General features: G+C 38.7%; 1 protein-coding gene across 1 annotated transcript in view; it reads left to right on the top strand.

Annotated features, from left to right (window-relative positions):
* TMEM132A (transmembrane protein 132A) overlaps positions 1–15,829 on the top strand; it is a 520,664-nt gene that overhangs the window by 155,605 nt on the left and 349,230 nt on the right. The window lies entirely within an intron of this gene.

Genomic DNA, 15,829 nt, shown 5'->3' with positions numbered 1-15,829 from the left:
TGAAAAGTGATAACATAATTAAATATTACTCTGTGTAACAAAGGAAAAATTAAAAACAGAGTTATACAATGACATTTCAATTTGTTTTAAAATATTATACATTTCAGGCGGGTTTGTAAGGTTATATTAAATGTCTTATTACTGTCATGTGAATTGTAATATGCATCTTTCTCATTGAAATGGATTTTTTTTCCTAATTGCAATTACAAGCCAGGCTGACACAAAATGATTTTGTAATGTGTTTTAAGGTATCCTTGAACAATTCTGATACTTAAAGAGATTGTCAACAAAGCAATCCATCAGACAGAATGTGTTGGTATAAGCCCTGAAGGATGAAACATATGCAGAGGATATTTTAGTTATTTCATGGAAATAGCTATAACACCATTATTTCTTCTTGCCTGGTAATGAGAAATGGAAGTAGCCATTCCTTTGTTATGTAGACATTCCTTTGTTAGTATGGACTAGCATGATTAATCAATTTATAATTTGTCTTAGAAAGTAAATATGTGTAAATAGTTAATTAAATGGGCTGAGCTTATGTATTCTAAAATGCATTGTATTCTTGCTGTTAAAGAGAGTGTACCAGTGAAGGGCACATGCAAATTCATCAAAGCAATGGAAACTAGTTTTCGGTAAGCCAAACACTCACTCGCATTTGGAACAGGGAAGGTTGAAGCACTGCTTAGAAGCGTTGTGGTGGTTATGGACTGGTGTCATTAGCCAAGGTTGAAGAGTATAGACTGTATCATCTGCAGAACAAAATTGGGGTGAGGACCACACAAAAAAAGGGGGCCATGGTTACTCAGTACAGCTTCTCAGATGGCTACAATTAGGAAAGTATAATGCTTTCCATTTGCCAAGATGGTGATCATGTGGAATCCTACTGTGCATGAAGAGGTAGGAGCATGAGCTTGTGACCAAAATAAGGGAATCATGAGCACCACCAAGATGCTGGGCCAACAAATTGGTGATGCATCCCTATGCATCACACACCACCTGGCAGTTCATGGAGTGGTATCCCTTATTGTTCCAGTACTGCTCCCTCACTCGACCAGATGAGATACTACTGGCAATTTAGATGCCACCTATTGCACCAAGCACCTCCAAAAGTGTTCCATCCTGTAGAAGATGCACATGGTACTACTTCAGCCCTGAAGTGGCAGCTGGAAATAGTTTTGGCACATGTTGATCAGTACTTCCTATGTCAAGGAACTGATGAAGTATCCTCTAGGTAGAAGCCTGTAAGATACCAAGCATGTCTCCAGTTTGTCTCTGGAAAGTCTCAATTGCAATAATAGTGAGGGCTGTGCACACATTTGTATCCACTAATGTAGGAAGGCAATGCATCCCTTCAGTTTCTGTCTTTGGACCATACAATCTTACAGCCCATAACAACCCTAAATCTACCTAAAATTTCATGAACAGCAATAGGTCAGTCTTTACCTGTATCTTCTCCATCTTGGCCATGACCAAAACCGCCTCTCACAGCAGGAAGCAGCTGTGCTTGCAAGCAAAGTTAGACATTTTTGCAGATCGCAAACTTGAAAGAAAAGGCGTGAATGCGGTTTTATGGCCATTATGCGTATAGAGCTGAAGCACATCAGAAAACAACTGTTAATAGCAGAAAGACAGGAAGAGCCCCTTATTTACATAAGTTGGATGTAGAGTTTGCATTTCTCATTTGCATATGACTTCAAACTGCTATGCCTAAGCTCAGGTTGTCTCTCTGAATTAAAACTTAGCTGTGCTTAGGCACAGCCAGCACAACTTCCTGATGTAACAAGGCATTGTGACTATGAATACCATCCTTATTTTAATAAAATCAAATGTTATTGGCAGATTTACTAACTGTGGTAAAGATTTGTCAGTTGTTAAATTTTCACTAAAAGAAACATGTAATTTATTAAGCTTTAACTTGTTTTTGTTCAGTTAGTTACTATGAATTCTAGTGCATACGTATTTGTTATGTATGCTGGCATATAGACATTTTTTTTAAATCCTTTATTTTTGTCTTTGAAATAGCACAAAACATAAAGTAGACATACTTGTGTAATCCAGAGTCTCAGTCAAATGCAAATAGAGCAATGAAAGTATACACCAACGTATCATAGGTGTTAAAAGGTTTACCATCAAAATTTCGAATGTCGTTATGTGAACTTGGATTGTTGAAAGGCAGTTTTCCAAGTCACATAATGGCAATTCAAAATATGTCGAACTTGCAACAGCAAATGCTAGTGTGCATTCATTGCTATGAGATCAACATATTGATTGGAGATCGCACTACTGTGGGGATCTCTGAGTTGTAATATATAAGTAGTTGGGGAGTGGGGGGTGCAGGGGGGCTTTCCCCCTGCAAAACATGCGTTGAACATCAGATGTTCAGGTAAGTTCGAAAAATTCGAATTGTTGACATTTTTATGTTTTGTAATTTTGATTGGTCAATATTGTTTTCAATAATGTTTTTCGAGTAAGTAATTACTGGTAGAAGCATTGAAATTTTGATAGTAAACCATTATAAAATCCTCTCAAAGCCAGGTATAATTGTTATTTTAAGTGAAATGTTGCATGTTGTATTTTTAACAATCTTTATTGAATTATCCCTTATGACACAGGCAATCATATATTTATACAAATGAAAACAAACCATAGTGAAATATTCTCAGTTGCAAACACTATATATCGCATATAGTCTATTGTACAGTCATTGATAATCTGATTGTTACATAGCTCATTCAATTCTTGCCTTCCCTTGAACCTCATTCCTCCTCCAAAACATTATTCTGCATGTATTATTCCCCCAATTCCCTTTTTTCTATGTAATTTGCTCCTACCCTTTTCTAAAGATCTCACTTCCAGTTCTTTTATCTGTTATTATATTCACTACTTTAAATATATTTGGTTTAGATTTTAATTTTAATTTTCTAGTAATTACTTGTTTGGCAGCCACCAGAATTAAACTTAGTGAGACCTTACTATGTCAAGGGATTCAAATCCTGTATTCCAGCTCAAAAAAAAAATTCCTTAGTTACACCAATTTTCTCACCCAGTATTTCTGACATAGTAGTCTGTAGGAAATTTTTGAAGTCTTCCTTTTCATTACACTCCTAAAAAATGTTTCCATTTACCTCTTTCTTCCCCATTATTTATTTACTAGCATCTGTTTACTGGGATAGTCCACTGGGCCATTAAGAGCCCATTTTCAGTGGAGGCCCGGGGAGAACAGCTCTAAAAATACAAGTACACGTAACAAACATGAGCAATTAGTATAAATTGCACAAGCTAAATAGAGGAGTAAGCAAGTTAACTTCAAGAGAGTCATTATATGTATGAATGTTTACACATGGACACAAATCTTTCACAGATGAATAATAAACAGTTGAAGAAATTCTCTTGATGCAGTTAGAGTCTGGAAATTAACAGTTGCTATCAGGTTATATATTTCCCTGATCTAGGCACCATTTTTAAATTTCCAGTGCTTCAGGGCCCAGTAGATGGATCAATCTGCGAGCGTGGTATGTAATTCACATTGTGTATCAGTTACTAAGAATACGGTGAAGTATGTGTATTTGAAAACGACTGCCTTGGCTTAAATTGTCTATACAATTGGTGATAGCAGCAGACATGTTTAGCATATATTCAGCGTTGGAATGTTAGCTAGCATACTCTACCTGACTACGCTATACATGAATGTCTTCTAGGTGTATCACCTTCGTGTGCTACAAATTCATGTTTTCTAGCCTAACAATCTAGCGATGCATTATTTGAATGCATTTACTTGAACTCGACTGCTTTGGCTTAAATTGTCTCTATAATGTGTTATAACAGCAGACTTTTTTAGCATATATTTAGCGTTGAATGTTGTACTACCCTTGCAATGCTACAAATGTCTTCTAGCCTAACAACCTAGCTGTGCATTATTTGAATATTATCTAGCATAATAATCTAGCTATGAACTAAATGAATGTTGGTGTAGATTACTGGGGTTAGACTGTAAATGCAACTTTGATAATCAAAGTGGTCAGATCACTAATGCATGCTGCGTATTACTTGAATTTCACTATTCTAATTTGTTTAGAAGTACTACGCTCAGGCGCTGGGTTATAGAACTAATGTATAATTAAAGGGTAAGAGTCTTTGTGTGCAGCAGTCATTAACTGGATGAATCGTGTATAGATCTAGCTACTGTACATTAGTGGTTAAATCCAGTTCATCTTCTCTCCATTGCAGGTCCTACCTCCCCAATGCTCCCTCTGAAAGGCTAACTACGTTCTGAGCACTACCTAAAGCTAGCGATCGGATTGGGAAGATGTACATCCCTCCCCCACCAGCTTTAAATAAAATACAAGGTTAATAACCATAGCCTAAGATTATTTCTCTGTTAACCACGCTGCCTGTGTCCAAAGCACTGGAAACAACCCTTTGTGTCCCAATAACCCAGTTAAAAGTGAGTAGAACTATAATTTGAAGATAGTGGTGTGATTTAATCTAACATCATACTTAAAAGCTAATAGAACTATTATTTAAGTCTTGCTTCTCTTAGGGGAGTCACAAGTTACCTACTGCAAAACCCTGGATAATGGTACCTTGAGATACGGTTTATCCCCGCTTCACTCGCCCTCGCTGCGCTCGGGCTCTCTCCATGCCCCATCCTGCCCCCATATCCCACCCGCCCCCAGTATCCGTAACTTTATAGCCATAAAGCCACTCCCCCACTTAATTGTATAATCGCCATAAGCCCAACTTTAATTACTCCACCCATCTCTAGTAATTATCCATCAAGGATTGCTACACTGAGACATTAATAGAAACTATTTATTACTTTAACCTACATAATGTCTCTTCGCAATATCCTCACGATTCTTCTAGTACTATCCCTAGTTGTCGTCCCACATATCCTGACAATGTACGAAAACCAGTCTAGCCTTGGTTTTCAGTACCCAAAATTTCACACATCCTCCCTTCCACTACTGAATAAACATGATTACTGCGGTGGTGGTGCTGCGGTAACGTTGTCGCCTCACAGTTAGACATTGCCCGTTCGATTCTCAGTTAGAGCTTCTTCTGTGTGCCGACATGCGTGAATGGGCTTTCCTTCGTTGAAGGTTGTGCGTTAGGCCCGGCAAGCCAGCACGTAAAACTCTACTGCCAATCATTAGCGGACCAGAGTTCCGCTGTGGCAACCCCTAACCAGGAAAAGCTGAAAAGACACAAACTTCTCTACACCCCTCTTAACCAACTCTGCTACCCCCACATATGTCTACCTAACCAGATCTGCTTATATGCCCCCAAAAACAAAATCTTACCATAAACTTCTACTCAAAATACTAAAACTTGCAGTTTATCTGCATCACAATCTCAAAGTCTGGTGACATCCACCCTAACCCCGGTCCTGCCCCCATAGGTATACCAAGCTCTCACTCCAATAATCCTACCAGCTTCCCTCTGTCTAATAGGCCCCACAACTCATTTCTAGCCTGTCATCTGAATATTAGAAGCCTAAATAATAAAATTCATGACCTGCATGCCCTCTTAGCTGTCTACTCCCCAGATATACTTTGTCTCACAGAAACCTGGCTGAAACCAGCAACTAAAGATAATGAGATTACACATCCAGGTTATCAGATACTTAGGACAGAACTAAAAGGAAAGGTGGTGGAGGTGCTGTTCTATACCAATTGAATCTAAAAGTCACCACAGATGTTCTACAACCACCCCAAGATAGCAACACAGAAATCCTATTTACCCAACTCCAAATCAATAAAAACAAATGCAGGTACATTGTCTGTGTCTATATTCCCCCAGGTAAAAATACCAGCACCCTAGAAGACATCTTACAATGGTTATCTATTAACTACCCCCAAGAAACAATTGTTCTTGGGACTTCAATATTGACTGGAACTCATGTTCTTCTGCTGCACCCACCAACCATATTAACCTGTATGGATTTTCTCAGGTGATTACTTCCCCCACCAGACTTAATAAAAACAATAATAAAGAAAGTACCCCAGATTGGATACTTGTCAACAGTCTTCCCATGTTATATAACTCTGGGACCCTACATGATGACATAAGCAACCACTGCCTCACATATATAGTTAAGCTCAAGACAGACAACTCCCAAGTACCCTCCTTTAAAACAATAAGATCTAGCAAAAACTTTAACCTCACCAACTTTCATAACGAGCTTAAGGCTTGCAAATGGTCGCCCCTAAAGGTACTCCCATTGGACGATGCAGTGGAATACTTCAATAACAGATTCCTTGCCATCCTTGACTCCCACGCCCCTACCCACACCATCAGAACCAAAACAAAGTCAGCGCCATGGCTGACAAAAGACTCTAAATCTAAAATCATACTCAGAAACAAAGCTTGGGAAACCTGGCATGCCACCAAAGACCCTCAACACCATCTTAGTTATAGGCAATTAAGAAGCAATACCAAAAAAATCTATTATCCTGGACAAGAAAAACTACTACCACCATTTACAACAAAAAAACCCATAACAATCCTCGAAAATTCTGGGCTGGATTAAATAAGCTACTTCACCCAGGACATACTCCTACCCCCTCTCCTCTAACCCCTAATAAGGAGTCACCAGAAAACACTGCGAATTCCTTCAATAGCTTCTTCACAGAAACCATCAAGACCCTGGCCAGCCACCTCGTGCCTCCCACTTCCTACCTGGACAATGAGAAACCAAACACCACCACCACCTCCTTTAGTTTCCAACCTGTTCCTACCTGACTCATCCGTTGTCTTATCAAAAAACGAAAGCCCACCACTGTAGCCGCTGACCTCCTCCCAGCAGAATACTTGCAAAAGGCTGCTGACATCATAGACTACCCAATTTCAATACTAATAAATAGAACATTATCCGAAGCCTCTGTCCCATCAATTTGGAAAGTTTCTCATGTTATACCATTACATAAAGCTGGAAGCTCTACAGAACTATCTAATTACAGACCCATCGCTATTCTATCTCCACTAGCTAAAATAATGGAAAAATGTAACCAGAAACAACTTATGAACCACCTTGTAGAAGGCAAGCTACTGGCTGTATCTCAGCATGGCTTTAGGCCTTATCACAGCACCACCTCAGCTCTTCTCTCCTTCACCAATGTAGTCAACCATAACCATAATAGTAATCTACTCTGTTTCTTGATCTATCTAAGGCATTTGACATGGTCAACCATCAGTTACTCCTACAGACCCTAACTAGCTTCTCCCTTGACTCCCACTCTCTACTATGGTTTCAGTCCTATCTGGATGCCAACAGGCAGTCCTATGGCAAGAAAAGCTATCATCCTGTCTACCCATCTCCTTAGGAGTCCCTCAGGGCTCAATACTAGGACCCCTTTTATTCTCCATGTTTATTAATAACCTCTACACTGTTATTCCCAAGGCTACATGTATTCAGTATGCAGATGACTCCACGTTGATCTGCTCGGCCTCCTCACAATCTGAACTGCTTTCCTTAACCCAGAGCACCTTCAATACTGTTCAGTATTGGCTCACTAATTGCTGTCTGCTAGTAAACCCAAAAAAACTAAGCTGCTTCTCTTTGCACCCACTCGTAGGTCCAACCCTCCAACCATGACCATTACATCTAACAATGGGACCATTATCTACCCTGAAGCCCAAACCAAACTCCTGGGAGTCACAATAGACACTACTCTTACATATGATGCTCATATTAATCAAACCATCAAAACCATAAACAAAAAACTAGGATCACTTTGTAAGCTTAGACCCTTCCTCACTCCTCTTGCCAGAACGTCTGTTGCACAATGTCATCTTATTTTCACCCTCCTTTATGCCTCCCCCTATTCACAGGCTTGCGTAGTACTGAAATCAACAAATTATCCCATTGCTACAACCACATAGCTAGATTTGCCACGGGCTCTTCCTATAGGACACACCACTGCCACAATCTAAATCTCCTAGGGTGGCTTGAACTTCCTTCCCTTCTTCGATTTACTCAGCTCACATTAGCCTATAAAGCCCTACACCACCCAGATAATATTCCATCCCTCAAAAACATTGTCACCCCATATAGTAATCATAGCAAACTCCGCTCATCCAATAGACTACTTATCCAAGCAATCAAATCAAATAACTCAGCTGGTGAAGCCTTATTTGCCAACTTGACTGGCAAAATCTGGAATCCACTACCACCCGACCTCACTCTTAATTGTTCACTAACGCTATTCAAAGAAAATCTCAGAAAACATTTTAAATCACACTGGCTCTGTCCTTGTGTTAAACCTGACTAGCATCTTCTCACTGTCCCTAAGACTTCAACTCAACCGTGTCCCAAAGACTCTAACTCAATTGGATAGTGTAGGCTAAATGACTTGAAGAAGGAATGTACTATTCTTATGACCTACCATATATAGTGTAAATATGTGAAACTACTGTTACTTATTCTCATGTCTTTTGTCTTCTGTACTCCTTTCACTGTTTGTCACAATGTACTGTATATTTCAAAATTTGTGTGTGGAGCTTTTCTCCCCGGGCCTCTGCTGAAAATGGACATGTATCCAGTCGGACTATCCCGGTCAACAAATGTAAAATAAATAAATAAAAATAAGTAGAGGTAGAACGAACAAGGAAATTGCAATTAATGCAAGCTAAAATTACACTGTGGAATAGTGATGAAGCTATAGAAGAAAAATAGAAACAACTGAGTAGTGAGTATAAAGATGTGAAAAGAACTTTGCAAGCAGAAGTGGTCAGTACTTAAAAGTAGGAAGTATGGTGCAGTTACAGATCCACATAGAAGAGAAGTAGATATGTAAGGAAATTTTAAAAGGTGCAAGGTTTTGGTTGGATCTACTGTTACAAGAAGAGCATTCCAGGGCCTGGCTGCCAATTAAGAGTGTAGAAGTTGTCCTGCGGGTAAGTTTTAGTTTGTGTATCTGTAGAAGATGTTGATTTTCAGATCCAAGAGACCTTTTGGGTAGGTAGTTGTTGAATAGTGAGGAGAGGGTGGGATATTCTGAAGGTTTGTGTACTGTTTTGTGTGCTGTTGTCAATTGCATGATGAGTGTGGTAGTTCAAGCCATTTAAGAGAGTGTAAGGCTATACAGTGGGGGGTGGAATAAGAGGCATTAGTAGCGAACCTAGTGATTTTGTTGTAACAAATTTCAAGTTTTGATATTAGGGTAGATAGTAAATTGGTGAGTAATGGAACACCACAGGTTCGAGAGGGTAACAGATATGAGATGGTGTGAGTTTTTTTTACTAGAAGGGCTAAGAAGGTGTTTGTGCTTATATAGAATGCCAAGTTTTTGGTGAGTTTTGTTAATGTGCTGAACATGTAGGTCAAATTTTAGGTGTTCGTCTATTATCGTAGTAATTTAGTGTGGGAGACTAGACTGGTGTTTTTTTCTGAGAGAGTATAGTAAATTGGTCTTTGTTTAAGAGGGCTTTTTTTCTTGGGGGTAAAAACAATTATCTTGGTTTTCTTTGGGTTGAGTAACAGGTGATTTTTACCAAGCCAGTTTTCTATGGAGGCGAAGACGAGTTGAGTAATATGTTGGAGTTTGGGAATGGAGTCAGATGAGCAAATGATAGTTGAATCTGTGTATTGAATAAGAGAGCCATGAGTTAGTGGCTAGTGTAAATTATTATAAAGATGCTAAATAGGAGGGGCCCTAATATAGACCCCTGGGGCATGCCAGTACAGTTGGAGAGATAAGAGGAGGAGGAATTCCATCTAACTGCTTGTTATCTTTTTGATAGATAAGTTGTGAATCAATTAAGTGAAGAGGAGAAGAGTCCAGTTTGAGAGAGTTAGTTTAGAAGATGTGGATGAAAAACTGTATCAAAAGCTTTTGAAAGGTCCAAAAATAGGGAAGAGAGAGATTTGCCAGAGTGTCTAGCTTTGTTGACTATGTCCATGAAAGAGATTAAGGTGGCCATCATGCTGTGACCTGTCTAAAGCCATGTTGTGTAGTTGATAGTTTGATTTGTTGGTGAGAAAGTCAAGAAGTTGAATGTGTATACATTTTTCAAGAATATTGGAGACAAGGGAAAGAATAGCAATAGGATGGTAATTAGAAAGGTCTGTGGGGTCACTGCCTCACCACTACCTGTGGAAAAATGTTTTTTTTAGTATCTGCTTGGGGTATAAAAATATCTATGAAAACACTTTTAACCAAAAATCCTTGCATGTTATATCTTTATCCTATCGCCAATTACCCACTCATTCAATTTTTGTCAAAATAAAATTCAAACAGTAAAAAACGTATTGCATATAAATCCATCTTCTTCATTTTTATGAAGTTTACATCTAGTATCATAGCAACCATGTAAATCCTACTACAGAAGGTTGTACAAATTAGTAATGAGCATCAAACACCAAAAGTTGGGTCAACTTACACTACTTGTATCTTTCGGCTTTTCCCTGTTAGGGGTCACCACAGTGGAACTCTGGTCCGCTAATGATTGGCAGTAGATTTTTACGTACTGAGTTGCCAGCCCTGACGCACAACCTTCAACGAAGGTGCGCCCATTCACGCATGTCTCCACACAGAAGACGCTTTAGCTGAGAATCGAACAGGACAATGTCTTACTGTGAGGCAACAACGCTACCGCAGCACCACCACCACAGATTGGGTCAACTTACACTATGTATGTGTCTTTCGGCTTTTCCTGGTTAAGGGTCGCCACAGCAGAACTCCGGTCTGCTAATGATTGGCAGTTGATTTTTACGTGCCGAATTGCCAGCCCTGATGCACAACCTTCAACGAAGGTATGCCCATTCATGCATGTCTCCACGCAGAAGACACTCTAGCTGAGAATCGAACCAGACAGCGTCTTACTGTGAGGTGACAACGCTACCGCAGCACCACCACCGCAGATCCATTGGGTCAACTTACACTAATGAGCTTAATTTTAATATAAGCTTCACCATGTTATATAATCACTAAACCTCCAAACCTAAGCTTACAGGCATCTCTTTTGTCTGAACTGTAACCTTTATGACAGCTGCTGTGCCGGGTTCTCATCCCAGTCACACCTTACCATGTAGTACAACTCCTGTAATCTGCCTACAGAGGTACCTGGTTCTGAATTATGTATGTCTCAAATTCGGATTTAACAACCAAAAGATATCCGTTCAGTCAGACCTAAAAGCTGTATATTTTTAAGCCTGTGTTGCTTTTCCAAAGTTCCTTATTCTTTGTCAGTAAAGTAAATAAAAAAAAATAAAGTAAGTAATCAGTACAGAATTTATCAATAATTTAGTAACATGCTGCACAGCAACTTGTCAATACACATTAGTTTAAAATGCTCTTCCTTTGTCCTGTAAGGTTTATTCAAGTAAAACTCCTGTGTATAACCCTTCTAGAGAACTCCTCTTCCTTAACTCACTGTAACTATCTTGCTTACTCATAGGTATATAGTTTGAAACTGTTTGCAACTTAAATACCGTTCTAATCCCATAATGGTTGAATTCCATTATCAGGGTAACCATTTAAGCCCCTTTTTGATAACCATAGACTGATAACAACCACCCGAGAAACCTCACCACATTAATTATAGAATCAGTGCTCCAAGTACATTTTCAAAAGGAATTGTAAATGCTGACTTGAGTACTGCACATATCAAAAAAATAAATCACTATGTTAAAAATGCACAATTCACTCACTTATGGAAGGGAGCCACACAAAGTATCACTTTCCACCCTTTCTTGTTAAGATCCCATACATTGACTGTCCAGTATCTTTTGTACTCTTATAAGATCATTACTGGATTACTCCACATTTTATAAAATAAATAAATAAATTAAATCTTTTCCATAACAGTCAAGAGAGAACCCTGTTATTTAACACTGTTTTATACAAAAAATCTGCATGGTAGCTAGTGTGCTACAAAAGTAAGGTAACTAAAATAATAAAACTTGCAAGACTACTTTGCACACCCCTGTTCATTATGCACAAAAGCCTTACACCAGTAGAACATATTTAGTATGACTGATAACAATGAAAATCTCTGCATTCAGCATGCATCTTCCACTCTCAGCATGTCTTAAACATATAAGCATCCTTTTGTAACTGAGCTTCTTGCAATAACATTCCTTGATTCTTCTTCTTCTGGCTGCTCCCGTTAGGGGTCACCACAGCAGATAACGGTTTCCATTTCCTCCTGTCCTCTGCATCTTGCTCTGTCACACCAAATAGCTGCATGTCCTCTCTCACCACATACATAAACCTTATCTTAGGCCTTCCTCTTTCCTGTTACCTGGCAGCTTCATCCTTAGCATCTTTTTCCCAATATACTCTGCATCCCTCCTCAGCACATGTCCAAACCAACGTAATCTTGCCTCTCTGGCTTTGTCACCAAATCTTCCAACCTGGGCTGACCCTCTAATATACTTATTCTTAATCCTGTCCACCCTCATCACACCCAGTGCAAATCTTAACATCTTTAACTCTGCCACGTCCAGCTCTGACTCCTGCCTTTTTATCAATGCCATTGTCTCCAACCCATATAACATAGCTGGTCTCACTACCCTCTTGTAGACCTTCCCTTTCACGCTTATTGGTACTCGTCTGTCACAAATCACTCCTGACACTCTTCTCCACCCACTCCACCCTGCCTGTACTCTCTTCTTCACCTCTCTTCCACACTCACCATTATTCTGAACTGTTGATCCCAAGTATTTAAACTCATCCGCCTTCACCACCTCTACTCCCTGCATCCTCACCATTCCTCTGTCCTCCCTTTCATTCACACACATATATTATGTCTTAGTCGTGCTGACCTTCATTCCTCTTCTCTCTAGAGCATATCTCCACCTCTCCAGGGTCTCCTCCACCTGTTCCCTACTCTCACTACAGATCACAATGTCATCTGCAAACATCATAGTCCACGGGGATTCCTGTCTGATCTCGTCTGTTAACCTGTCCATCACCATTGCAAATAAGAAAGGGCTCGCTCCTTGATAACATGTATAGATTAAGTATGTAACAAAATAAAAAAAAATCATAATAAAAACGAACACTTCATCCTTCTAACATTTGCTTCTTAAAGATTTCCAAAGTGGCTAAAATACACACTTTTTCTTGCACCAAGTCTCAAGCTGTGTCAATATTATTCTTGGTTTTCCAATAGCACTTCTGAAAATCTTGCAGTACTTCTTCTGGTATTCACTACACCTGTACATTTTGTCATTGCTGTTACTCCTTTAAGGCCATTCATTGTAGCTCAGTTAACTGAAGTGTTTCATAAGTATTTACAAGTTTATCTCACATTTCACAACTATGCTGCTGTATTGCAATGTGGTGATCTCACTGATTTCTAAGAAGTGTGGCATTTTTACCACTTCTCCATTCAGTTCTTTCACATCAGTAACGTATCTAAAAGTTATCATAACTCTTTCAGAGTAAGTCTTGTACCTGGTCCCGCACCTAGTAGACCATGATTTCATGTGCACTTTGCATTGTTGCGATACAACAAGTCTGAATCCTTGCATTCAGCTGTACTCTAAGCAGCTTCCTTCATTATTTCCTCATTTTACATCCTGTTCTCCATTTTTCCTCAGTAAATTATAGCAGTGTATCACACAGTAAATTATAACATGGTCACAATCTACTAATCACAGTAATTGTTCAAAGCTTTTACAAATTTACACTTGTATTCTTAGACAAACGTGTAAATGGGTCAGCTGTAGAATATGACTAAGTCCTTGAGGCTCTGCAAGATCAGTTTGTAGTGCCTGAAAATTTTGAAGGTAGCTGTGTAGTGCTTATTCTGTAGTGCAATTAAATACACATTTTGTGTACATTAGTGCCTTTGTTTAATGTTGTTTGAATAGGTGCATGTAATCAAAAAAATGTATTAGAAACAGTGGTACTGGGTAATTGTTTGCATTGCTGTATAAATGTTTTGCTAATTTTGTTCGCTCTTTTTTCAGTTTATATGCTTGTAGCCTTTTCAGAACTAGAAACACTTCCTCATGACCATAGACTAAACATGGGCAATTTCAAATAACAGCTATTAAAAGCCATCACTGTTACACTTACGAATTTATTTTCATGTGTAACCTCTATCTCCAGCTGAGTTTAGTTCACAGGTGTAGCTTGTCCTTATACAACACCTCATGCACTCATTTTATCTTGATTTATTCACGCAGGCCTCAGTTTGCATTAAGACAGTTAAGTATTGCTTCCAGTAGACTCTCTAGTAACAACCCAGTCTTAATACAGAGGGCGTGACAAAGTATTCCAGCCTTCTTCTGTCTGCTACGGTTACTGCACCCTTCTTGCATTGCATCCCCAGTAGTCGACCATAAGAAGTGTATTTTATTCATTTCAGTTTGTAAATGTACTTTCATGTGTATCATAAATTGAATAATTCCCTGTGTGGAATGAGAGAGAAGTATTGCTTGCTTACTCAGGAGGTGCTTCCTGTTTAGTGGAAATCTGTAACAAATTGAACTGTTTTTTGCTTAATTTAATGAGCTAAGATTAAAGTAGGATGGATAGCTGTATGCAATGAAGGGTCACCAACTAAAAGCAGGAAGTGACATGAAATGACTGAAATATGGAAATGGATATTTTGCCTGATATTTGTGAAAAGAAGAGGCAGTGTATAAACTGAATAAAGCATCTGTAGGTTAAGTTTGATGTCATTAGATTAATGCAAGTAAGAAGTCCTAAAAGAAATCTTAAGGGACCAGTATTGCCTGAACCTTCAAATGTATTCACTTTGCCCAAATATATAAGTAGCTGTTTAGTTTAGTTTTATTTGAGCTGCCCCAAAATGGGGGTTGGAGATGCTAAAGTAGTTCTTTGGCTAAAACTTCTCTTTCCCACAATGCACTACCCCCCCCCCCCCAAAAAAAAAAAAAAAAAAAAAAAGGTGAGATTATACCGATTTCTGTTCATTTGTAGAAGTACTCAGAATCACTGCTCAATTTTTGGTCATAGTTCTGTTTTACAGTAACTCTCACATGTTTGTATTGTTTTATTTTTATGTACATAGACTGCTGGAGCTCTTTATTTCCTTTCAAAGATTTGCTTATATTTTGTGAAAGCTGTTAATTAGCTCCACTGTTTCCTCCTTTGCATCCATTGTCACATTAGTCAGCGGAATCAGGTTTCCTGAAAATCCAGTCTCGTGTTCTGTCAACTATGTCTTGTAATACGCAGCAGAAAAGCTATGAACCCCTAAAGAATCAGTAGGTTTATTACCTCTGTGTAGAAACAAGGAATGTAAATATCAAGCTCTACAGGGATTTACTGTAACAAAATTCTTAAATATGATTATAAATAAGATGTAAGAGCCTGGAATACAAATTACTAAACAAGTGTCTTGAGATTTCATTCAAACCCAACAGTTTGTTCTAAGGAAGTTAAATAGCATAGAAATAATGCTGAAGAGATAAAACATGTAAGTCATGGTTTATTTAGATGTCCATACAAAGACAATAATGGGAGGAAAATACACTCTGGGACAAAGAAATGTTGTGTTTGGGGTAAACTTGGCCTTTGAAAAATTATTCTGGATAAAATGGGTTTGAATGGAGCTGCAATAAGACTGTGACAGATCAAAGAATATTAACAGCCATACTGCAAATATTCAGTTTTAGCAACTCATGGGAGGAAATGACCTTAGCTATGGAGAGAGGTGACAGGCATTATTCAGTGTAATGAGAGAGTAGAACAGAAATGGAAAACTATGGAAAGATTCAGCTTGGTAGTAGGTCAAGTGGGGGAATGATGCTTTGAAGACAGAAGTCTTAATATGTCGAAGAAAATGTCAGTAGAGCCAGGAGCTACCAGGGCTCATTTGGAAGATCTTGCCTAAAAATGACTGA

The sequence above is a fragment of the Protopterus annectens genome, chromosome 9.part0 (assembly GCF_019279795.1).
Source record: "Protopterus annectens isolate FY-2018-M chromosome 9.part0, PAN1.0, whole genome shotgun sequence".
In the NCBI taxonomy this organism is placed as follows: domain Eukaryota; kingdom Metazoa; phylum Chordata; order Ceratodontiformes; family Protopteridae; genus Protopterus; species Protopterus annectens.
This window is presented reverse-complemented; position numbering and strand designations above follow the sequence as displayed.